At 35.0% G+C, this 24,458-nt stretch overlaps 1 protein-coding gene across 4 annotated transcripts in view; it reads left to right on the forward strand.

The window, feature by feature from the left end:
• The window catches only part of FOXP2 (forkhead box P2), a 532,992-nt gene that overhangs the window by 161,601 nt on the left and 346,933 nt on the right, over nt 1-24,458 (forward strand). For all 4 annotated transcript variants that reach the window (XM_068549334.1, XM_068549329.1, XM_068549330.1 and 1 more), the window contains exon 2: nt 9,339-9,429. The gene's annotated coding sequence lies outside the window, so the exon portion shown is untranslated. The remainder of the gene's footprint in view (nt 1-9,338; nt 9,430-24,458) is intronic.

Below are 24,458 nucleotides of genomic sequence, written 5' to 3' on the forward strand. Positions count from 1 at the left end.
CAGAAACTCCACTTATTTTTAAAATACTGTAGTTGAATACCTCAGTAAACTTTCAAGTTACTATTTATTTTTCCAGAAAGTAAACCATACTTATTTGTATCCTCCCAAGTATAAGTTTTCATTAATATAATACAGAAATAGCTAGCTTATCTAGAATGCTTCATATTTCTGTAACTGACTCAATGATAAATTAATTTTCTCATTCTATGATGTAACATGACCCACACAAATAATAACTGTAGCAGTTCTCTAACCATGTATAAGGTATGTCTCTTTAAATACATTCTCTGAGATTTTGTAGATAAATAGGCCAAATGAGAAAGCTATTTATGTTTTTAAAAACACATTGTATCCAGATATCTCAATAAATCTTTGTTAATCCAATAATTCTATGGAAGTTTTGGAAATAAAAATAAATAATGGAGTTGCTAAAATTAACATTTGAAATGATGGATACAGCTGCATTAAGAAAGTATAAAGAGTTTAACTAGTTTCTCCCCTTTCATATAGGTACCTAAGTGCTTAGAAATTAGAACACACTGACAAATAATTCACTTCATCAGGAAAGTTCTTTATAAGGAAGACTGATATTGGTTAATAAGAACCTAGCACGGTTGAATAATTGATTGAGAAACATTTTCAATAGCTAAGTGAGTATACTTGCAAATATTTTTTTCTTGTCTTTGGTATACTTCTGTGGATCTTCAAATGGTACCCCTGAAATGGTTTTGTAAAATGTTAGGCTTGATATGCTGTGAAGAGTACTTTAAGATAATTCAGAAAACTGTATGAGAATGGGATTTTGGATTTCCTGCTGAATTTTCAGGAATATATGTTTAACTATTGTGAATACCTGGTGAGCTTCTTGTCAGTTTGGTTTGGTATCTGGGAAGCTCCAAGCGCAGTGCTTACACATCATAAATCCTCAATAAATGTTGGCCTACAGATATGTTTTTGTGGCTAAAAACCATTAGAAAAAAACCCACCAGATTATACTTGGAATCCAGTTCCCTACAGATTCTCATCTAAATAAAAATACACAGAAAAGGGTACAGCGCTATCAAGTTGGTGCTCTCCTCTGTCAATTTTCAAGTTGTATTTACTTGAATATTTGAAAAAACAGTGTTTTGTGAAGTTTCTGGCAATATATTCATATATTCACAATCTCTTTTTCAATTCTAAAACTAATGATGCTTTTGTGATTTTTAGCTCACATAAATTTTATCACTTGTAGACCCTGATAATTTGCTTTATTTCACACTGTATGGTGGTAAAATATCCACCAATTTTTGATTAAAAAAATAGAAAGAAGAATTGGCGTAATAGATAGTTTTATCTATGAAATGAACTATTTCTTAGTGATTTGAATGCATTGGGGGCCTTTATATGAATCTCATCTTAGAGTTATAAGCATTCACCCAGGGCATAGAATAAAATAAACTCCCAGAATCAAATGATGATTAAGAATTATTGTCAGCAATAAATAAACAACATAAGAGATAGCTATCAGATAAACGATGACTGTTCTTTTAGTGAAAGAAGAAAAAAAGAAAGAGAAGGTAATGTTTTTTATTAAAGCTGCCAGCCTGAAATCTGAACAACCTATATTGAATTAGATATGAGATTATGTAAGAAAATTCAATCAAAGCATTTTGTTTCATAACTTACATAGCTGTGTTGTTTTACTTTAATAAATGTATGGAATAGCTTCTGTAAACAGATGAAATAAGTACATCTGTGAAGTAAGCAGAATTGAAGGGAGATTCAGTACTGTAAAATGGGCATACCTCTTCACCTGATATAGCTCCTTTGAACCTACCTTCTGACTTTATTTTCTTTGCTGACAATAAATTGACTTCAGAATCCATTGCTTGACCCAGTGCATTCCAGTGGAAGTGATTTTCTTAATCATTGCTCTCAACATGTACACACTGCTGTATTTAAAAGGATAACCAACAAGGACCTACTGTATAGCACAGGGAACTCAGCTTAATGTTATGTGGCAGCCTGGATGGGAGGGGAGTCTGGGGGAGAATGGATGCATGTGTACGTATGGCTGAGTCGCTTTGCAGTGTACCTGAAACTATCACAACATTGTTAATTGGCTATACTCCAATGTAAGATAAAAAGTTAAAAAAAAAAACATTGCTCAATTCAAGTTGCATTTCATTCAAGAGCTTATATTTTCTGAAAAAAAATTTTTGTTTTAAATTTTGGGTTTTGGGTAGATTAGGTTAGCTGATAGAAGTAGCTCAGTGTTGGTGGAACTTCAACTGAATATTCAATTTGAGAAAACAGAAGTATTGAATAAAAAGCTGTGGATAGGCAGGAAGTAAAAGGTTCGTAAATTTAAGTAGCTTTAATATTAATTTAGCATTTGTGAAACAAATACTGTATCCTGGGTGACAATATGCTGGTGTTACCCTTGAAAAATTTTTATGACAAACGTCAATAATGTAGAGGATTCTCCTTATTGATAAATGCATTGTATTGTGGTAGAAGGCAAGAGAACTGGTATAAGAGTAGGACTATGAATTTGTCAAGGAAGGGATTTGGGGATGGAATCATTTGACAAGTGGTTGAGAAAACATGAAATTTCCAAGTCATCCAGGGTTATCAGACTCCTTATATAGTTGTGGCTATGGCTCCCTCAAAGGACTGGGAAATCCTACAACTCCCAATACCTTAAATCTTTCTTACATCCTTTAAAAGGCTTTCCCTAAGGTTGGAGTTCTGGTTCTCTAGACTGCCTGCATCATGTTTCTTTTGGTTTGAAAGAGATGGACCAAGCATCTCCAGCATCAAGAAAGCAGCTGCAGAGTCATTTTCATGCACGTTAAGGTTGTCCACTTACTTCTCCAAGCCCTGTTTACAGACTTGAGCATTATGTTATTTTTGTTGAAAATGAGACCTTCTTGTCACTGAAAATAGGAGAGGAAAATAAAAAAATTATAGATCCAGGGATTTGCTCTGAAGGTCATAAATGTTGATCTGCTATTAAACTGGGTATCGATATTAATAAAAACAATTATTGGTCAACATCAAAAGGAATGAGCATACTTACTTTCTTATACGAGTAAAATGGAAAGGAGGGAATTACCATAATAGGAAGGGATGAGCAAGAGAAGAAAAGTAAACAGAGAAAGAAAGCACTTTTGTCTGATGCATTTTTTTTGTTTTTGTTTTTTTGTTTTTTTTAATTAATTAATTAATTTTATTTTTGGCTGTGTTGGGTCTTCGTTTCTGTGCCAGGGCTTTCTCTAGTTGCGGCAAGCGGGGGCCACTCTTCATCGCGGTGCGCGGGCCCTCTCACTGTCGTGGCCTCTCTTGTTGCGGAGCACAGGCTCCAGACGCGCAGGCTCAGTAGTTGTGGCTCACGGGCCCAGTTGCTCCGCGGCATGTGGGATCTTCCCAGACCAGGGCTCGAACCCGTGTCCCCTGCATTGGCAGGCAGACTCTCAACCACTGCGCCACCAGGGAAGCCCCTGATGCATTTTCTTAAGGCTTAGGCATCGTACTACAATGAAGGACGTGAAAGGAAATCTGATCTGTGTGTTCTTTGTAATATGAGTGTTTAAACCTGCTTTACTAATTCTACTAGTAACATTCTTGAATTTTTCTTTGCCATTTTCCTCTAATTTAGTCGTCTTATACTCTCAGTCTAAAACAACAGTAAAAACTAAAGTGGTTTTGGAAGAAATTCTCTTTTATTAACTTAATGCTGTGTTTTTTGAGCTCCCACTGAGCACATGCCTCTGTAGAACTAATTAAAGTCACCTCTAGCCTGTGTTTGAACCCAGGAGCTTGTTTTCAACCTATTACCTATGGTTGTAAAAGTTTTTGAATTTAGGGTCAGAATTCATACTTTAATTTTATTGCCTGAAGTGCTTTTTTCCCTTCTCCAGTTTTTAATATTTTACTCTATTAGTAATGGTGTCAAGAGTACTGTGTGGTTTTTCTTTCTTCCACAACCTGTTAGAAATAGTAAACAGTATTTATGTTATTTTGGAATTTATTATTCATTTTGATTTATAGAAGCATATATTTGCATGTTTATGATTTATATGACTTTAATAGTTCTCATTCAAATAACTGACAATTATTATTATAAAATAGCTCCACTAAGCTTGAAAGTTTTTTTTAATGAAAGTTACGTGTTGTGTGAAAAGTGAGTTATGCTCAGTTGATGAGCCTTTTTTTTAACTTTAACTGTCATCAAAATTATTTACTTCCAGTAATTTTTTTATAAAACATAGAGAAAAATTTAAATATACTCAAAAGTCTCCAGCTTTTAGAATATAAGAATTATTCTTTTTGTTACTTCATGAGAAATTCAGAAGGGCATTTAATTCCAATTCAGACAGAGGTGTCACCTTCTACTCCTGCCACATAAATAATTATTTTCATAAGACAAATTGCTGTTATAGTTGGTATCACCCCATGCTTACTTTTGCTTACATGGTGTCACATTTTAACTTAGGATCTATCTTTGGCTTCGGGGAATATCATTCATTCAGAAGCATATTTACTGCCTGTTTAACCAGTCCTTCAGCAGTCAGCAGAGAGAATATCTTTTATCTCTGTGTCTCCAGCAGATAGCAAACCTGGTACTTAGGAGGTGTTCAGTAACTGCAATGATTGAAGAGGAAGAAAGTCTTTTATGCAATTAACCATTGTCGTTCAGCAGGTATAAAATTTTGGTTATGCAGGATAAATAGATTTTAGAGAACAGCAGTACAGCATTATGCCTACAGATAACTGTATTGTATTGTGCACTTAGAAATTTATTGAGCCAAGAACTCATGTTAAATGTTCTTACTACGATGAAGAATAGAAACAAATGAAATTTGATTTTAAAGTGTTTTTACATATTTGTGTAAATATGGTCATGTATTTTTACACAGTTCCACCCGGCGGCTCTGACTTTTGCTCTGAGTGAAGTCCAAGAGAGCAGAATCCTTTATGTAACTGACCTAGCATTACTTCTACCTTTAAATTAATTAATGCTAATTGTAGTGAGCGCTCTATATTTCTGTGGGCAGTTTCACAGCATTTAGCCTTTGCGGAACCAGCTTTAAAAAATCTTAGTTATGTCCTTTCTTGATATTTGCAACATCTGTACAAAATGATAATGATATGATGTTCCTCTCATGTAAATGCCTGATGCAAAAAGAAAAAATGCCAGTTGCAAAACACCTTCCAAACCCTTCATAAATTTTGGTAGGAATGGAATAACTATTCATATAGAATATGGACTCCCTTCTGAATAATTTTAAAAAACCTTTCCCCATTCCTCCGAAGCCTATGATTGTTTCTTTTATGCTATTAGCGTATATCCACATTGCCCAACAACTGGAATTAAACCTATGAGTTTGTTGCTCTGCTGGGATTTGGTTGTTTATTTTCTCTTCCCTGAAACGTTGGTTATACTATCAGCCTTTGTAACCAGTGGTCAATTATTACATTCTCAGATGTAGTTATAGTTAGCCAGTTTGTTCTGAGATAAGAAAATAATTCTTAGGTTTCACCATTCTCTGAGAAGACCTATGCTGAATTTTCAAAATTATAACCACATCTGTGTGAAAACAGTATGTAAAATGTTAGTGTAATTTTTACCTTTGAATGTCAATTACACATTATGACCTATATAACAAATGCATTTTGTTTATTTACTTCAGATTTTGAGTATATTTTTCCAAATCGTGATGTTCACTAGACAGAGGATTTTGTATTATGCTATTTTGCAGTAGAATTCAAAAGACACTTTTTTTTACACTTAAGGTTTACACAATGTATTTTTTTCTCTTCTTTAGAAAACAATTGAATGATAGTATTTCTTTTAGGACATATCTTCATTTTTGTTAATTAAAAGACAGGAGAGTAGAAACAAAGAGTTCCAAGTAACACATTAGAAAACTAATCTCTTTCTTGAGTATCCAGGAGTTCCTAGGAAAATATAAATACAGCAAAATTAAACCACCTAGTAATTGTTCACTTCATCTAATACAGTTCCTTAAAAGAAGACAGTTCAAACTCTCCGGGAATGTTTGAGTGATGCTGTCCTCTCCTACCACAGCAAACCTTAAATAAATTTGTAATCCAGTTTAAAAGGCTAGAAGAAATTAGAAAAGGGAGTGTTTGTAATTGTGAACTTTTATCCAGGACATCTTTGAGTGTCTTAGCTTAAATTGGGTGCTGCCCCTGTGTGTATATACATACACACACACATACACACATCATATTTCTCAACACAATGAAATCATCATCCTTTACATATTCCTCATTGTACTGCACACTACATGAGAGCAGGGTTGTGGCTTTATCTCAGAGCCCAGACAGTGCCTGGCATATAGTCAGCAACCAATCCACGCATGTGAATGTGTAAATGTAAGAGAATTCTAATTTGCCTATCTGGCTCTGCTTTTGCCTTTTCCAATTTCTTAGTTTTCTTTACTGGCTTAAGTTTTTTTTTTTTGCTTCCTTGTTTTTTTTAATTAAGCTTTTTCCCCCTTATCCAGTTAAGTGATCATTTGTTTCTTATCATTTGGTATATAATTAAGTGATCATTATGATCACTGTGATCAATATTCTATGACATGTTTTGTTTTTTTCTTGAGGTTTAAGTTACTAAAATAATATATGCTTATTAAAATAAAATCTGTATGCTGCGATGATGATATGTTCTTTGTTTATTTTTAAAATTAGCTTCTTGCTTTTTCTTTTGTATTTAAAATTGACTTTGGTCAAAGAAATACATGCACAGAGTTAAAAAAATCAAATAAAACAGAAGGCTTATTATAATGAAAACTAGCAGACCTCTGCCTTGTACCTTCCCACTGCCCAGTCCAGCTATACAGAGGCAACACGTTTCTGGTGTTTACATCCATAGTTTTAAATGATATTCTTATTGCTGTTTCTTGATTTATCAGTTTTCAATATTAATTTTGATTAATGAAAATGGAGAAACTAGTGGGAGGGAAAGGCATGTCAATAAAAAAGTGAAATTAAAACTAAGCTGATATATGCTATACTAGAGCTCTGCACAGGGTGTTTTGGGTCCATAAAAAACAGGTTGACATTTTAGGTCTTCCAGATTGCTTTTAAGAATAGCTGTATTGTTTATGCTTCCATCAGCAGTAAACAAGAGAGTGCTCGTCTTTCTGCATTCTTGCCAACACTGGGTAGAATCCAGCATTCAGATTTATGCTATTCTGATGACAAGTGGTGTCTCATTGGTTTTTAATTTGCATCTTCTGGATAACAAGTGATTTTGAGCATTTTAAACTATACTTGACAGCTATTCTGTCTTCCCCTTCTAAGAAAGTGCCGTTTTAAGTTTTTGGCTTATTTTTCTATTAGCTTCCTCTGAGTATTTATTCTAATATTGATTCCTTGTTTGTGTTAGGTCTTCCCTCAGTTTATCTGTGAAATTTACCTATGGTATTATTCACTGAAAAATTCTCATTTTGACTTAGCCAAATCCATCAATTTTATGCCTCATTATTTATGCTTTTTGGGTCTTGTTTCAGAATTGCTTTTTACTTCTAATTCTCAGAAAGACTCGCCTAAATATTTTCTATTAGCTTTGAAAAGATAACTTTCACATTTAAAACTCTTTAATCTAGGTGGAATCCAAATTTGTATATGGTGTGAAATAAGGAGCTAAGTTTACTTTTTGCCATATTCTGAGACTATTTTTCTTTCTCCATACAATAAGTCAATAGCAACCTTTTCTTTTACTTTTGATATCATCCTTATCATACATAAAGTTAGCATTGATATGTGGATTTATTTCTGAACTCTATATCTCAGTGTCTGTCCCCAGCCTTGTAGTGTATCCTAACGTTTGGTAGAGTGGGTTCCTTCTCCTTGCCCTTCATGTTTTAATTTAACTTTGATAATGATAGACCTTTTATAGCATATACTTTAAAATGTGTTTTTAGGTTTTCTTTAAAAATCTAGAACTTATAGATTGATTTAGGAAAAATTGATATTCATGAATACAGGAAGGGGGAAAAAAGCCAATATGGAGTTAGGAAATAATTTAGACTGCTACATTTTAATAAGAAATCTTTTGGTGGCATATAGCAGGCAAGAAATAATTATGGAAGAAAGATTAACACAAGGAAAGTCAAGGGTGGAGCCTGCTCCTATGCAAAATTTTGTCATTGAGAGAAATATAGAGAACAGAAGCAATAGAGGAAGAATGCTAGAATGTTAACAACAGGAGTTTGAATTACCTACATTTCTGTGACTTTGAGTTACCTAATACTTAAGATGAACTAAAACAGTGATTTCAAGTTATGCTTTGCAGTATAACTAAAGCTTCGTGGAATACCTCCAAGGCAACTGGGGAGAGAATAGTGGTGGAACTGAGTATTTGGGGTCCTGATTCAACCAGAATGTTTCGTTTCTGTCTGTTTAACTTATTGACCTCTCACTAAGATTGCATTGGAAGAAAGGATTTTTAGCCAAAAGTGTTTGGACATGATTTAAATAAAATTACTGAAATGCCTAAATGTTCAACAGATACGGCATATGACGTCATTCATCATTTTCAATGCCTGTGGCAGACATTGCTAATTGAACACAGTACTCTTTGCTGTAGTAGACTTAGATTTAGTCTCCCTACAGCTTTTCGTGTGGTCCCTACCAGTCAGTCAGAGTTGTTTTATGAGTCGAAGTCCATTTACTATCTATACACTAAGTCCTATCATTTTGTTGGACCTTCAGAACACTTATTTTAGCCTAAGAAATGTATGAGCTAAATCATTCAGATTAAAGAAGTAAGAGACTAGAAAAGAGAGTGGTTAAATAGGAAATGGGTCTGGAAAATATAAATTCTAATAATTATTAGGGTAATAACCCTTACATTGTGATTATAAGGAGAAAATGCTTACTACCAATTTGTTAATTGTGGAAAGGCCTTCAAAGCTCATTTAAGTATGTGCTGAAGAGGCAGTTGAAATCAGCCATGTTTTCAGTTGGGAACCTTGAGACATAAATGATTTTATTCTATAAATTGCAACATTTAATCATTAAAAGTTTAAAATTGGCAAATCAATGTAAGAGTCAGAAGTAAAATCTGCATTTCTTAGAAATGCATCTAGTGCTGCTTCTGCGGTCCTTGCCTTGTACCAAACAATGGATTTAAAGTTCTCTAAATTAAAATGTAGAAAAGTAATTTTACACACGTTTGAAGATTCACAAAGCAATGAATGCATTATGCTTATTTGAGGTTGAATGTGTTTTATGTTCTATGAAGTCATGGAACTAATTGGGACATAAATGCAAACTTAATTTTCAAAGCAGTGACAAGTATTTGTCTCTGTTAACAGGGCTACTCTAATGTGATGCTGGGATTGAATTTACCTAGGGCTCCATATCAAGGTTGACTCGAAAGTCTTGAGGAAGATCTGGAAGAAATAGGTAAGTGGTCTTTTGGTGATAAGTCTCTTTTGTTCGTTGTGCTTATTTTTGTTTTTCTAATACTTATTTTGTCCTTTAATTTTTGGGTTAAATTTCTTTGCCCAAAGGTTAAAAAAATTATCAGTGAACCGTAGAGACATATCAAGGATGGCAATAGGAGTTTTTACCACTGTCTCTTCTCTTGGGCTTTTCATTTCACGCCTTGCTGTGCTCCTTCTTCCTTTTAGAACTGGTCTCACTTTGTTTTTTGAAAATTAACACAAATTTACGTGGAATGTGAATTTGGTTTTGAAATACTGAAAGGAAATTACTAGACAAGAAAAATGCTTGGAGTATTTTCTGTTACCATTATGCTGCCCTTTTTTTTTTTTAAATGCAAGCTTAGTTGGTTGTTTTTTTTTTTTTAATTTTTTTTAGTTATTTATATTTATTTTTGGCCGTGTTGGGTCTTCATTTCTGTGCGAGGGCTTTCTCTAGTTGCGGCAAGTGGGGGCCACTCTTCATCACGGTGCACGGGCCTCTCACTATCGTGGCCTCTCTTGTTGTGGAGCACAGGCTCCAGACGCGCAGGCTCGGTAGCTGTGGCTCACGGGCCTAGTTGCTCCGCGGCATGTGGGATCTTCCCAGACCAGGGCTCGAACCCGTGTGCCCTGCATTGGCAGGCAGATTCTCAACCGTTGCGCCACCAGGGAAGCCCTATGCTGGCCTTTTATACCGATCTTTTCAATATTATTTTATTAAGGCCCAGGTGATATTGAGGTTTTTGGGAGGATCTAGAAATGTCAGCAACTAAAGAGTAGAATACTAGTCATGATTTTTTCTTGAAAGTTTGATTTTTTTTAATAAACTTTTTGAGACCTAGCAAGTCAGCTGTTTAGAAAGCATTTGTTTACTTTTTAATGTTATACTTCTTTGAATCTAATGGTAGTTTTCCTTGATATTTACAATGTCAATTTAGAGAACTTTAAATCCATTGTTTGGTACAAGATAAGGACCACAAAGACAGCATGAGTTGCATTTCCAAGAAATGCAGATTTTATCTCCCACTCTTACTCTATAATGTTTCTGTGAAATTAGTTTTTCAGTGTCATTCTTGACTATGGTATCAATCAAGCAGTGTGTTATAGGTGGCCAAATCTTTAATAATATACTTATAAAAAGAAAACTGAAAGAAATTCTAGATGAGTTTACATCATTTTTCTCTCCAGTCTTTACCCCCAAAGCGAGGGGAACCCTGGTGCCCTGACTTCTTCAGATTTCTTTTTTTTCTTGCCCATTCCACCCCAGAATTCTTTATCAAGGGGGTTTACCAGAAGTGTAGGAAGTGTCTCAGGATCCTCACCAGAATTCTTTATCAAGGGGTTCACCATAAGCGTAGGACAGGTCTCAGGACCCTCACTGTGATGACTGCATTGCTCTAACCTTTTCTAAAACTTTCTCTAGATAGAGACTCCATATCGTCCCTGAGAGATTTTTGTCAATGTGCTTGAATTATATAGTCAATTATTTCTCAGCTACTGTTTTGCCTATGGAATTTTTCTTGTTTTATACCAACTTTATAATTTTGTCAGACATACAAACAAAACGATTCCGCATTTATTTAGCATTTAAGATTTTTGAAACACTTTGGCAACTTTTTACTTCATTTTGCTCTTTCATTAAACTTATTAATTTTACTCTTGCATTGCTTATGATGTAAGTAAGGTTGCAATTATTATTCATTGTTTAGTAAGTGGAGAAACTAAAAGACAAAGAATTTCAATGACTTGGAAAAAGTAGTATATAGCTCGTTGTGATCTTATAGCTAATAATGAACTGTTACGTGTTATTAGAACCCATACCTGCTTACGCTCAATCTTTCTTTTTTCTGAGTTAGTGATTTATGCTTGCTATAGACAGTGGTTATGTTGATATATCCCATCTTTGTAAGACCTTTTATATTTAAATTCTCATTTGTTGAGTAGTAACAGGACATTTGTTTTAGTAATAGCCAGGGGATTTTAGGTTTATAAGTAAGAGTTGCCTGACAGTGAGCATCATGGAACCATGAAAGAAATGACTTTTAGAAAATAGAGAGTCTTTTTCCCAGAAGGGTACATAATTGTGTATGTATGAAAATACATAGCCATTTTCAAGAAATACTAATTTTCTTCTTCCCTTACCACTCCTCTGTTCCTTTCCCCCAGAAATCCCTAAAGTAAATACTCGGTTGACTCTTCCTATTTTCAAACAATTATCCCCATTTTACCTCTCAGAGAGGTTACAGAACCTGACCTAGGCTATACTTCTGAAACGGGAACTAAAATATTTCACACAACTTCCAGCTGAGAGTGTTTGTGTATATGGGTAAATGGTTAGTTGAGTGTGTATATGTATGTGTATATTTTACTTCATGATATTTACAATTATTTCCAGAGTTTCTACTGTAAGAATATTAAATCCAAATAAAAGATCAGTTTTAGTTATTTCAGTGGAGTAGAAATAAACTTCATTCACATACTTATAGAAAATTGCTGTAAGTTTCATAAATACTTGCTAAAAATTAGGCATCATACCTGACAAAATATTTGCTCTAATTTTCAAATTATTGAAAAGTAAATGAACTGTACAGGAAGATGATTTGGCCTAGGAGGGGCTGGACAAGTGTTCAAATACATGGTGTGCATACATTTCTTGGCAAAATGAAACAGAGTGAATAAGACTGTAAACAAAGAGACTCTAGAGTGTAGCTGTTGAGAATGTAAGCTTGGAAATCAGATTGCCTAGATTTGAATTATGGTTCCAAAACAAACCTACCGTATGTGAAACCTTGGACAAGTGATTTAACTCTCTAACCCTTAATTTCTGAATCTGGAAAAAAGAGATAGTAGTACCTACTTTATAGAATCGATTTGAGGACTAAATGTTTGAATACATATAAAGGCCATAGTAAGCATTTTTTTTTTTAAAGTTAGCTGTTGTTTTGTTCCCCATTATATTAATCTCAAAGTTTGACTGTATTATCCAGGCCACCTGGTCAGTATCCAGAATAGCATTCTAACTTTGGTCCATGAAATGGTAAAAAGGAACTAATTTGTAAATGTACATTCTGTGATTTGATTAGCATGTGTATTAGTTTTTGATTGCTATATAAGATGTTACATATTTTAAAGCTTAAAACGACATACATTTACTATCTTAACAGTTTCCACAGGTCAGGAGTCCAGGCATGGCTTAGCTCAGGATCTTACAAGGCTACTCAAAATATTGGCCAGGCTGCATTTTCATTTGGAGTTCAGGATCCTCTTCCAAACTTACTGGTCTTTGGCCGAATCTAGTTCATTGCATTTGTAGGACTGAGATCCTCAGGTCCTAGGGGTTATCTACAGTTCCCAGCCATGTGGCCCGCTCCATATGCAGTTCACATCATAGTTGCTTGTTTCTTTAAAGTCAGTAGGAGAGTTCCTACTAAATGCTAGCAAAATGGAGCCATATATGTATGTGTGTGTATATGTATTAACGTAACCATTGAAATAACATCCCATAAGCTTTGCCATATTCTATTAGTTAGAAGCAAGTCACAGTCCTGCCTACATGCAAGGGGAGGGAATTATACAGGGCGTGAATGTGGGGACCACACTAGAGTCTGTCTGCCACGGCATGTTGAATTTCTTAATTTAAAATTCATTTAACCTATTATTTTAGAGTTTTTTACAATTATGTAAGATTTAATAAAAAAGGAATATTGTCACTAACTGTAAAATTTTATTCTCAGTTATGTTCACAGTATAAATCCCAACAGGCCATTCCTCCCTGCCTAATACTGATCCATTATTTTAAGCTGGCTAACCACCAGACTAAAACAGCCTGCCCCGGTATTTAATACTCTCCAGGATCTGACAAAACCCCAGTATCCGACATTTCCTCCTCATTACACTGATATGTATACCCTGAACTACGTGCCTTAGACTTGCCCACATCTTTGTCAATGCATATCCTACTGTTTCTTTCCCTTTCTCCATGCCTGTAAAGCACATTTACATCTCTACTTCTTCCATTACATACTTCCTGTTTCTTTCCTCCTTTTTAGCCAAACCAGGACTTTTCCTGCATAATATCATGTGTGTATTTCCTGTAGCCTTGCACAAAATAGTATCTTAAAAAATATTCTCTAAATATATGAAATACCTCCTTGATTCAGAACAGTGGTTGATTTGAGAATCGTATTTCAAAGGATGTTCTTTTTAAATTATCCACTCTTACACTGACTCAGTAATCTGAAGTGTACCTCCATCAACCCTTAAATGACCTTTAGGAATCCAGTACAACTTACATATTTGGAACTGATTGCACATGGGAAGAATGTGAATGATTATGGTCCAGAGGGTGGGCTGTGGTAGGCAGCCTCTAAAATGGTCCTTAATGATCCTCGTCTCCTAGTTTTCATACAACTGTATTTTCCTTCCCACATTTACCAGAGTTGCTCCTTCTTGCTGATAGAATAGAATATGGTACAAGTGATGGGATTTTGCTCTTCAGATTGGGTTATACAAGATATTAGGACATCTGTTTTGGGTGTTCTTACTTGTTTCTGTTTCTCTCTGTTTCTTCCTCTCTCTCTCTCTCTCTCTTTCCCCTCCTCCTTCCCTCCCTTCCTCCCTCCTTCCCTTTCTCTTTCTCTCTCTCTTTCACTCTCTCTCTCTCTCCCCCTTCCTCCTTCCCTCCCTTCCTTCCTCCTCCCCTTTCTCCCTCTCTTTCTCTCTCTTCCTCCCTCCTTCCTTCCCTTCCTTCCTCTTTCCTTCCCTTCCTCCCTCCTTCCCTTTCTCCCTCTCTTTCTCTCTCTTTCACTCTCTCTCTCTCTCTCCCTTCCTCCTTCCCTCCTTCTCTCCTTCCCTTTCTCTCTCTCTCTCTCATTTCCTCCTTCCCTCCCTTCCTCCCTCCTTCCCTTTCTCCCTCTCTCTCTTTCACTCTGTCTCTCATTCTCAGTCTCATGACCTGTTCTGGGGGAGGCTAGTTGCCTTGGAGAGGTTCATGTGGTGAGGATCTATGCCCTCTTGCCAATAGACATGGAGGAACTGGCAATACCCTGCATCTTCTTGAGGAACCCTGAGCCTAAGCCACCCAGCTGAACTACTCCTGGATTCCTGATCCTCAGAAAATGTGTGACATAATAAATGTTTTTTTTTTTGTCAAAACCTGCTAAATTTGGAGGTAATTTGTTATGTAGCAGTAGATAATTAATACATTTTATAATATATTACCCCTAAAAATTATTTCCACTAATTTCATTACTGGCCTGGACTTGGCAGGGAATAAAAGGATTAATGGTATACTGAATATGTGGTCTCTAAAGTAAATGTAATGGGGTAGGCATGCATGTTTCTAAGAAAGTGAGCCAAGTGAGAAGAAAATGTGAAATATTTAGGTTTCACCTGGAATACTGATTTTATAATACGCAGAGGCCACTTTTAGTCTCTTGTTCATTGATCACATTAGTGTTGGAGAGTCATGCTTCCTCAGGACTGGGTAGGTCTGGGTGTGTACTGGTTTTCTTATAGAAGAGCTGTTTGGAATAGTTAAAAACACTCTTACCTTTACAGAATCTGAGTTCGAAGAATCTATTCTACTAATCTGTCATGCTAGTTTTCCATTCTTCTCCTTTAATGTCCTTATAGAGTTGTAAAGAATAGCGTTACACGAAAGCATCTAGATATATGTACACATAATTGGGGTGCTGTACTTTGAAATGTTAAATTAGAAAAATAATACATTTGGTCTCCAGAAAAAAGAGTTGAGAAGTATGTATCAGCAAGTAATAGAACAACATTTTTGTATAAATTCACATTAAACCATCATTCCAAATTTTCCTCCTATTGATTATACTGTGATGATAGAACCTGGGCAAAAATACAGCATTATATTTAAAAAAAAAAGGAAAAAATGGAAATTTGTTCCTATAAAAAAGAGAATTTACATTTATAATTTTAAATTTGTGGGTTGGAGTGATCCACTAGTAAAATTTTTGATACCATTATACAAAATAGCAAAATATGGATTTTTAACTGGCCTGCTTTTCAATTCAACTGAACATTAAGTACTTTTGTAATGGTCTTATTTGCTGGGAAGAGCACCATTACAATAATCTGCTTTTTACAGCCCATATCAAATATGAACCAGCATCACTTATTACAAAGTTTGTACTTTGGGAGACATTTTCACGGCATCTAACAGGACTGCCCCACATTTCTTGGAATTAGTCTTTAATGATATCATTTTCCAAAATGAGTTGTTGCTCAAACGTACTGACTGTTTTGTGGTTAAAATCTAATCCAGCGGCTATATTTAAAATGTCATACAAATTTGTGAGGAAGGGTCCACTGAAACTACTGTTGTATTAGTGATTGCGTAAAAATGTTATAGAAGAAATGCTATGCAGCTTGAATGTTTTTAGGGTTTTTTTCCCCTCTATAATATCCGAGGGGTGAATATGAAACTTCATTTTTAACTGTTGGCATTTCAAGTTCTTACTGTTGGCTGCTGGAGTACAGAGGACTATTACTGTAGGTGTCACGTAAAATAAAGTTAGAGTCTGAAGCCTCCTTTTAGCTGTCAGCCTTATTAAGGAGTTCTTCACGTGTTGAACCCAGCACCTGGTGTTGTGTAAGCGATGCTTGTGATAGCCTGGGGAGAGCTTTCTTTCTCTTCACTGTGGCTTTATTAGGCCTCGCTCACATTTTTGCCGTTGCTCTGCCTTATCCAACTTTCTAGCTGCAACTCAGAGCACAGTAGGTCTAATACAGATTGACACCTTTGCCTGAAGACTGATTGAAACTTGTGTCTCAGAGTTGCTAATGCTCACTGAACCATTTTATTGAAGATAAAGTAAATAAAATAGATTGCCGTATGAGAATTCTCTGAAATCAAATGGAATAATTTGGTAGGTTTAAGCCCACGAAGAAGGCAAAGCAGTGAAACACATGTGAATACTTCTCATGTTCAGTATATCAAGGGAAAAATATTCTTGTTATATTGGGCCTAAATATTCATTCTTGTCCATACAATTAAATGTTAAGCATAAGTCTCAATTGCCATTTTATTTTTGGTCTTAAACAGTGGGTCCTCTGCATGAAAGTAAAATGGATAAGAACTTTTGAGACTACAATACTGTGATGATTTTTTCTTTGTCTTTTTCTGACACTTAAATGCATGGATCAGTTGCCTCAGAGAATTTAATAGACAACACAAATGAATGGATTTGCCAAAGTTCACTCTAGATTCATAAGGTTGGAAAATAACAGTAAACCTTAGTCTACTAAAAGATGCTAGTGATCTTGAGTGTTTTATTCATTAATTAAGAGTATGTGTTCACATGAGAACACCCTTTTTTGGACACTGTCCTGTGATTTTTTTTTTCTTTTTTGAATACAAGTGTTAGGTTTATATAAAGAACTTTAAAGTATTTATTTTGTACGTATTATCATCTGAAATAATCTTGGGGAGGAATAAAGAAGTTAGAGTGACCTTAGCATCTGGAATTCTATGAGATTTTAATGACAGTAGCATATGATGCCATGATAACATGTATTGACATATTTAATTAGTAAAATACAAGGATCTGAGCACCTGTGTGAAAATGTGTGGAAAGACTGATGCAGGGAAATGAAGATCTCTTATTTGATTGCCTGGGTCAGATTAAAAGTAAATATTTATAGAAGAAAAAATCAATAAAAGGGTTTTGTTAGAAAAGTTTCTGAACTTGCTAATTAAAGACAGCATTTCTCTTCCACGTTATAAAGAATCTGTCACGTTAATAATTTCTTCTGTAATTTCTCCAAATTCAAGATAACTTCAGTTTATACCCTCTTAAATATTTAGTTCATTGAAAAAAAATCTGCTAATATATTTTATTAATTTATTTCTCAGGTAATGACTCATGCTTAATTTTAGTTATAGTCATTAAATACATGGTTTCTTGTCTCTGGGTACCCAATAGTTTTATCAGTTCTCACAACTATGAACTATTTATGCCATAATGATTTCAACTGTCATCAGTTAGATGTAAGGCATACATGACACTCTCATATCAGCAATGAGCCATCTTAAAGAAATCTTTGACACTCTTTTTTGACCTCTTAAGTAATATTATCAGTTAATAACTGCTTGATTCTTAACCATAAATGTGACCCTTTTTCCTCCATTGGGTTCAGTAGGGTTCAGGGTGACTCTGAGAGCATGCAAGGCTGAATGGAATAAACATGCTTCATGTTCTCTTGTGAGTGAACTCAAAGAGAAGTTACTACATTTCAGTTTTCCTCATATAGCAAGGCTATAAGTATAATCAGCTACCCAATATTTATTAAATAAGTTTATATTCTTAGTGTTCTAGTGCCCTTACATTTTATATTTGTTTTCTTCATTGTTATAGTCTGTACATATTTCTTCTCTCTGATTAACCAGAAATGTTAAAGTTCATTCCTCTCTCCAGAACTGCATCTCATTTACTCTGGACTCCGTCCATTTATCTCCTTTGACATTTTGGTTTTCATTGTGAACTTGCCTTCAGAAAATCATGTGTAAAGAAGTTTTCTTGAAATGAGGAGAGCATTACACTGAGACTCTGAGAAGCCTTAGTCCCTTATAAATATATTCTAGACATTTAGCAACATGCCAAACTGCAATTGAGAGGAACTTGTAGTAAAGAGGTGCATTTAGTGAGTCTGTTTCTGATCCCACCCTTGATTTCTTTATACCCTACTTTTTCTCTCTGGTCACCTTTTGTTCCTTTGCACTTAATTCTACTTTTCATAATACTTTATTGTCTCTTTACATTGCTAGTTTTGAGATTGTATGTGTTCTTCTAGCATTAGAATCTGGTCCCTCAGACAGCGGCCTGAGCTCCACATGATGATGATGGGGATGATGATGATGATGGTGATGATGATGATAGCTGACATTTAAATTATTTAGTACTGGATACTCTTCTAAGATTCACCAGTATTAACTCTTTTCATTCTCACAACCTATGAGTTAGATACTTCTGAGGTAGAGAACATTATTGTCCCCATTTTACAGGTGAAGGAGTGGGGCCCAGAGAGTTGCACAGTTCATGTGTGGCAGAACTAGGATATGAGCTAAGGCAGACTAGGTCCAAAGCCCTTTAATGCTCTGTTGCCCAGGACTGTTGAATAGCCCTTCTTCTCTTGTGGTTCTTACTTATGGCCCAAAACGCAGTGTGTATTTAAGCATAAAGAGGTTTATGATGCAGTTTATAGCCCTGTATATTAAATGCTTGGAGGCTAGCACAGTCCAAATGAGTTAACTTCTGAATTATAGAATATATTTTTAAATACAGCACTTCTTTCAAATGGAAAAACATGGACTACGGTATGAAAATATTAGTAAGAATCCATAAAAGCTGTTTAAGAAGTTGGTGAGAATGAGTTGTAATGAGTGTCTCAGTCAATATAAAGGGATTGCTTCATAATTACTCTAAAATTTTATTAAGCTGACTATGCATCCTGAAACCTTATTTTTATTTTCACTGTAGGTTTAGCAATTTTCCTTTATAATTGTAACAAAGATACGTTAGAAGTTAATTCTGAAATCTTAAAAATATACAGCTAGTAGCTAGACAGCTGCATTATACATCATCCAGGACATTTTTGAGAGTATTATTATTATTAATATTATTATTTACCCTAGACAACAGGTGTGCCTTGGAGTTGTCTTAGGTGAAGATGTATAGTCACTCTGCTTGACGTAGACTCTACTGGTAGTTGCTTGAACATCCTTTCTCCTCTGCTACCAGAACCCTGATGTTGTTGAGATATACGTCATTACGGCACATAGCATATACTTCATGGGAAACTGACCCTATCCCCAGTTTCAATGGGTGGATACAGACTAGTTTAGGCCAATTATGGTAATTCTATTCCCTGGCCAAGAATTTTTAATTTATATTATATTATTAAATTAAAATATTAAATAATGTTAAATAACTTCATTAAACTTATATAAATAAATGCATTTGGTATTTGATTAATTAATTTACTATATCTGGAGCCCTTTCTACCTCTTGACCAAGTGAGATAGTAACTTTCTATTCTACTTAATCCTTTTTTGTTTAGTTTTTTTGTTACTTGAAGCTGTAAATATTCTAATATACTCATTTTAATCATTATTTGAGGAGTTAGACCCTAACCGGACTTTCACTCTATAGGAATCTATTTGCATAATGCAGGGTGGGCTTAGGCAAGAGGACTAAGGAGCGTAAGGGGAAAAACAGGGATGGAAGTTTATCTCCCAAGAGTTCAGAAAGGTTATTAAAATAATAGAAAAGTGGCTTCTATGTCTTTTGTCTTCTAAAAATAATTTAAGAAAATCAAAGGATTACACAGTAGCCATTTACACTTCTAGGTTGGCACAGAAATGTTCCTAGTTTCTGGGGAGTTTTCTTACAGGAAGGCTTATTCCAATTTTTCTAGAATCTATCCCTGCAAACACCCCCCCCCCACACACACACACACATACACATGCACACACAGGTAACGCTTCACTTTTGGTGGGATTTTGAAGGGAATGGAAAAGAGATTTAAACTACCTTTTTTTTTCTCATCTGAAGATAGCTGCTTCTCTGGTTCAACTTATTGTTGTCCTATTATGAATTAGGTGATTAGATATATGGATTCTTATGTTTTCTCATATCACAGATGAGGAATCATCCTAAATAACCATGGGAAAGGAAACTGGTTAAATAAATTATAGCATAAATAGACAGCAGAATAACCTAGAATATTTAGGTAAGTCAGTAATGCAAGTTACAAAACACTGTTTCAATAACATGTAAGTTTTGCTTAAACTGCTTAATTTTTCACGGGAAACTTACTAGAAATATGTATATATTCTATATAGTACATATATATATATATATATCCCAAAATATTATCAGTGGTTATTTCCAGGGGTTAGTTAAAAGATTTTCATTTTCTCATTTATACTTTTTTGTATGGTTTAAACTTTGTTCATTGAACATGTATTTTTTCTTGAAATAAGAAAAAAATCTTAAAATAGAAAAACAATTTTAAAATTCTCAACCAGTTGCAGTTCTCTAATTAATGCATAATTTTCTGCTATATACCATTAGCCAGGTGTCCCATTGCTCAGCAGTTCTGAGTAATAGAGATTTAACATATCCTTGCTTGTATTTTTGCTCAGGATTTTAACACCTTTAAAGACAATGATGTTGTGAAACACATGGCTCCAGAGCCTTTAGAAATTGGAATTTTCATGCATACAAGACTTTTTTCCTTGATACCTGTACACTTCTACAAACAAACCTAGATGTTAACTACTCAGTGACTTATCTTGTAGAACTGTCACTTGTAAAACCTGAAAAACACCTCTTTCCACTGTGTAAGCTAATTTAGAATTAATCCTAAGAGGAAATGACTAGGCCAAGTGTTTCTTAGCCCCATGAGATATAAGTCCACTGTTTATAGCAAATATTTTGTAGTTCTCCCTTTATTAATATGAAATGAAATTCTTAGATATGATGATACATAATTTAAAAAAATCAATGTAATATAAAATGTAAATTATTCAGCATGACTAAATTAGAAGATCTTATGAAGTAGTCATGTAATGCCCTACTTACAGACTAACTATAAATATGATAGCTAAAAATATAGTAACACATGAGCCATTATTAGTGCTATTTCCCAAAATGATAAAAATTAGACAAGTTCTGAAGAAAATAAATATGACCTTGATATACAGTGTCCTGGCTGAGTATATATTAAAACCATGAAAAATATTTTAGACTATATATGTGAAATAAGATTAGATCTAGTCACAAGTTTTTAACTTCTATGAATTTTTTAGAAAAAGTCTCGCAAGATGCAATAGCATTCTTCATTATTGCAGGATGACTAACAAACAAAACCCCTGTCCACACTTGATAGCAATGTCTCAAATTGTTGTTCCAACAAAAAAGTCCCCAACAAATTTCCAAAACTCTCCTTAGAAAGCAATATGGTCCCTGCTGGGCGGCTCTGGTTTCAGTGTTGAGAGATCTGAGTTGTTCTTTGTCTCTGCTGCTATTTGTGAATTTAAACGGCCTGCTTATCTGTCTGAAGTTCAGATCTATGATTTTTGGTGAAAAATGATTTTTAAAAAGGCATTTTGCCAATGCAGCCAAAAATAAATAAGTTAATTAATTAAAAAAAAAAAAAAAAGGCATTTTGCACTAGACTTCTATGATCTCTTCTAAGTATCACATTTTGTAATTCTGTAACATAAAGTCATCTAATTTTTGTCAGCCTATCTTGGAGAAACCCTCTAAGAGTGTCTGTTCAGAAGGACTTACCTCGTAGATGAGTCCATTGCATCTCAAGTTCTGATCAGCATGCCAAAGGATGGGTATTTTCCCTGATCTCTAGCACTTGGCATTTGTGTAATTCTCTGTGGGCATCTGCCTGATTTTTTAGTCAGCTCATGGAAGGTAATTAAAAGGGTAGAAGTATCACTCATCACCAAATGGCAATATTTGAGAAGTTAAGCATTTGTGAATTGTGTGATAGAAAGCAGAGGTCAGTTTCTGAGGCTGGTGATTAGCAGAAGTTGATCCATAACTTACTCTTACTGAGTTGTAACTGTGGATTTCAATTACCATCATGATTACTTAACATATTTATTGACTGCTCTTTTGCACATTATTTCATATTTTGATCTTTGTTAGCTAATTTAAATGCTCTTTAGGAATTTCCATGTTGTTACGGTGGTTGGTAGAGCACACATTTGCACATAGGCAAATGTGAATCATTCAGAGAAATGACAATATACTTTTTTACAGTCACAATGTACAAAATGTTGATGGTAAAAATGTATTCCCTTATTAGAAATTTATATAAACGTTCAAATATTAATTTACTTAATGCAAACTTAAATAGAACTTCCTATTTGCTAGATACTTCTCTAAGCAGTTTAAAAATATTAACATAATCCTCACAACAACATTAAGAGGAGGTGCTATAATCTCATTTTAAGACGAAGAAACGGATATAATTAGTAATTAGTAAGGATAGAGCCAGAATTTAAACTGAGGCAGTCTGGTTCCAGAGTTTATACCTTTAGCCTAGGAATTTTTGTGATGGACACGTCCTAAGGTGACTCCATAATGAGTCATACTTTTGTGTAATCCCTTCCCCGTGAGTGAGGGCAGAACCTGTGACTTATTTCTAGCCAACTGAATATGGCAAAGGTGGTGGAACAGTCATTGCTATGAATATGTTTTGTTATATAAGACTCCATCTTAACAAACTGGAGCAAGAGTTTATCCTGCTGGACTTGAAGAAGTAAGCCAATGTCTTTTGAGAGGACCTGTGAAATTGTCATGTGGCAAAGAACTGCACGCAGCCTCTCGGGAGCTGAGACAAGCCCTTGCCTACAGCCAGCAAGAGAATGGAGCCCTCCGTCCTACAGATGCAAAGAACTGAATTGTGCCTACAGTCACAGGAGCTTGGAAGAGGACCTGGAGCTCCAGAAAATACACAGTCCAGCTGACACCTTGATGGCAGCCTTGTGAGAGTCTGAGCAGATGACCCAGCTCACCTGTGCCCAGACATCTGAAGTTTTAGGATAATGTATCCATGCTGCTTTAAGCTGCTAAGTTTGTAGTAATTTTTACACAGCAATAGATTAATTACTGTTGACCCTTGAACAACACGGGTTTGAGCTGCGTGGGTCTACTTGTACACTGTTTTTTTTTTTTCCGTAAATCGGTACTATAGTATTACAGGATCTGCGGTTGGTAGACTGCATGGAGGGTCCACACCCCTAACCCCCATATTTTTCAAGGGTCAGCTGTAATACAGTTGTGAACAGTTGAAATAAAATCCCATATCACTTATTGTTAGTAAGTAAGTCTCACAGATAATGTGGAACTTGAAATGATTTTTGAAGAATGAGGTTGAGCTGTTTGGAATTACAGCTATACATGACTGTGAAAAATCCTCTGCACATAAGAAAATATGATTGAAGGTAACAGTATTTACATTTGGGAAGATCTGAAGATATATTTGGGAAATAGATATTTATTAAAGAATTTTCTGATGCATTAAAGGAAATCTCAACTAATAACAAAGTGAATCTGAGCGTCATTGGAACACTTTAGTAGAAGGTTTGTTTGACCAAAGCACTGAAGACAAGAATAACTTTCATAGAAGCATTCATCTTTCATGCCCTCTGGTAACCAGCCCTTCTCTCTCTTCTTTTGGATCATTTTTTTACCTTTCTTTTATGTTTCCTTAATCTGGGCACCCTTTCCTATTTGTTGTATGTCTTAGAAATCTGAAAGCAGTATCTCTCCATCTTTTTGAACGTATACTTTTCATCTCAAAATTTTGGACAAATTATTCAGTTTCTTAACTGCCCATGTTGAACAGCTGAAAACTTTATGAACCATTATGATCAATAACTTACAATATAAGCTAATTTTAATTAAAGCATGTAAAAGTAGAACATTGATGGCATAAATAGATTGATGCTATAAGAATGAGGAAAGCATACAGTATTTTATTCAATTATTTATTTTATATTTTAGAGCTACAGCTTTTTTGTGTGTCAAATAAGCATTTATTTTTCTTTTTTTAGTTGTACGTATTTTTCTTTTTTTTAAATTAATTAATTAATTAATTAATTAATTAATTATGGTTGGCTGTGTTGGGTCTTTGTTTCTGTGCAAGGGCTTTCTCTAGTTGCGGCAAGCGGGGGCCACTCTTCATCGCGGTGCGCGGGCCTCTCACTATCGCGGCCTCTCCTGTTGCGGAGCACAGGCTCCAGACGCGCAGGCTCAGTAGTTGTGGCTCACGGGCCTAGTTGCTCCGCGGCATGTGGGATCTTCCCAGACCAGGGCTCGAACCCGTGTGCCCTGCATTGGCAGGCAGATTCTCAACCACTGCACCACCAGGGAAACCCCTTATTTATATTTTGAAACCATAGTATTTTTATGAATTTTTGTGAGATCTTTCCATGTTAAGTCTTTTTATCCTTTG

Source organism: Eschrichtius robustus, chromosome 8 (assembly GCF_028021215.1).
Source record: "Eschrichtius robustus isolate mEscRob2 chromosome 8, mEscRob2.pri, whole genome shotgun sequence".
Classification (NCBI taxonomy): Eukaryota; Metazoa; Chordata; class Mammalia; order Artiodactyla; family Eschrichtiidae; genus Eschrichtius; species Eschrichtius robustus.